Below are 2,537 nucleotides of genomic sequence, written 5' to 3' on the forward strand. Positions count from 1 at the left end.
GCATGGTGGTTTCTCAAGCAATATCAGCATAGTTCGTGGAGAGGACTCAGTGCATAGTGACTTAAAGATGGTGATGTTCAGCTCAAGGTCCGGCTCCCTTCCCAATCATAGCAACAGTCATACCTCATGGCTCATTGAGTCCTCTGAGTCAGTGCCATCATCCTCACGATCGTCCGGATTGGGAACTAGGTAAGGCTGCTCAACCACCTTATAGGGTCCCTCTCGTCTTGGCTCGTGCTACTTTCGCCTGTACACTTTGATGTACATCTGGTTGCTTGGCACCACCAAGCCGCCTGTCACCTTTGTCGACTCAGGAACCCTGTTTTTCTCCTGCACATAGATAGCTCCATGTATGGCAGTTAACATATTTTATATACTCTTTCAATTCATTTTGCAACTGCTCAAGTGGGGGCCCTTTATAAGGCCCTCTCAAATGCAGTGCTGGCATGGGTCGACCCGTAAGCATCTCATGCGGTGTTAGATGTGTAATTCTGTTAGTTTGCATGCGATAGCTCATTAATGCAATTGTTAGTGCATCCGCCCAATTTAACTTTGCGCTAGCACAGATTTTATTGAGCTTGGCTTTGAGTGTCCCATTTACTCGTTCTACCATTCCCTGGGACTGGGGATGGTAGACACACCCTAACCTTTGTTTTATTCGCAGTTGTTGTAGAATAGGGTTTGGGTTTGGGTTAGGGTTAGGTTTAGGCTAACCCTACTTTTTGCACGAATGCCGGACCATTGTCTGAACTTATTTCTGATGGCTAGGATGAACTTTTTATAATACAATTTATACACGATCTCTCATACCATTGGCATTGTCTGCCGAACAATTGGATTTTGTAGTTTTCTATTATATCTTTGATTGTTCAGCTGTCGATAAACCTCTTGGGTGTACTGTTTCCGTCCTAAAATCACCACCGCGCTCCCTTTATCTGCCGGTTTGATTACGATTTGTCTGTTTGTTCTTAATTCTTTTAAAGCTTTGGCCTCGGCCCTGGAAATGTTCATCTTTTCGCATCTTGCCCGCATGATTTGGCTGAATGCTTCCAAATCCTTTTGTATCAGGGTCTGTAATTTTACCAAAGTACTTTCCGGCGGTGGCGTCCAATGGGAGGCCCTGATGAACCTCCGTTGTTGTCGGCCCTCCTTCCCCTCGAAATATTCCAATAATCTGAGTTTCCTATGATATTGCTGAATGTCGTATCGTAATTGAGTCCTTTGATTCCTGTAAAGATCGATAGCCGGAACAAATGTCAAACCTCTATTCCATAGAGCTAAATGTGCGTTTGACGGTCGAAATTGTTTTGTCAAAACCACAACATTCCGTTCCACTACAGGTTGACGTATCCCCTCCCCTTCCGGGTTTAAGGGGCGTCCAAGTTTAAATAGTCAATCCAGTGGTTCAACATGTGTATCCTTGTTAGTCTTGTCCAGTGTATTCCGTCTTTCTCCGTTTCAAAGTGCATGTCTAGTAAAAGCAGGATGTGGGGCATGTGTCTCCTGTTGTGATTATCTGTTCCAGCGTCTCCCTGTTCTCCCTAGGCAAATCAGAGGAAAAGGGTTAGGGTTAGGGGTTAGGATTGAGAACAGAAGTGAACCCCCCCCCCCCCCCACTAGGTAGGTGAGTCGAAATGCACGGGTCTACCGGAAGGGATGCCAGCGGTCCCAACTCCCCCTGCAGACCAACACGGAACAATGTCCTACACAAAATCAAGACAGCAGCAATACTTGGGTTAGTAGTAGTAAAGCCCTTTATTCTTGTCACTTATACAGGAGTACAAGCGAAATTGTGCAATCATCCGTCCATACATATACAACATACTATGCAGTGAGACAAAGGGTGACAGGATGGGATGATTGGGCCATGAAGGGGGGGAAGAAGGGGGGGACAACACTCGGAGAGGGGAGGGGAAAAAACAACAACTCCAAACTAGACTCTTAAATGAAGGAGTACAGTGTGGGACTGTCAAAAAAAAACCTCAGCATACAAATCGGCATACAAGTAAAAGACATTGTTCACACACATAGACACAAGACCAGCGCCACAAAGGGAAAATAGCCGATACGAGCAGCGGCCAGCCTGGCTACCTGCTGTTGTTGTTTTCACAACACAACCTTGGTTAGCCATGGTGGGGACGCCAAAATCCAGATTAAGAATATTGTTTGGGTTAGGTCGGGCAGCCACATTCCAATAGACCAGACCACCCTATTGTCCATTCTGGCCTCCCAATTGATCCAACTGCTTTTGCAAAGCCGAAATCTTCACCAAGATAGCATCCTTGTTGTGATTGGCAGTCACAGTCAGTGTGTGAACGGCTTTGCCCACCAAATCATTCACAATGGGCAGCTGTGGGCCAACTCCATCCGCTGCCTTCATCATCATACGAATTTTGCGATACACCAGGAAAGTGCCCAATCCAATCAGCAACAGACCTGTTATCATGGTCCCGAATAGGTAGATGTCTTCGATGTCCTCCACGGAAGGAATCGCCAGGCACATGACCTTCCACTTCCCCCAACTGTCCATCACGTAC

This window comes from Doryrhamphus excisus, linkage group LG7 (assembly GCF_037039965.1).
Source record: "Doryrhamphus excisus strain RoL-2023G ecotype Guam linkage group LG7, RoL_Dexc_Guam_v1.1, whole genome shotgun sequence".
Lineage (NCBI taxonomy): Eukaryota > Metazoa > Chordata > Actinopteri > Syngnathiformes > Syngnathidae > Doryrhamphus > Doryrhamphus excisus.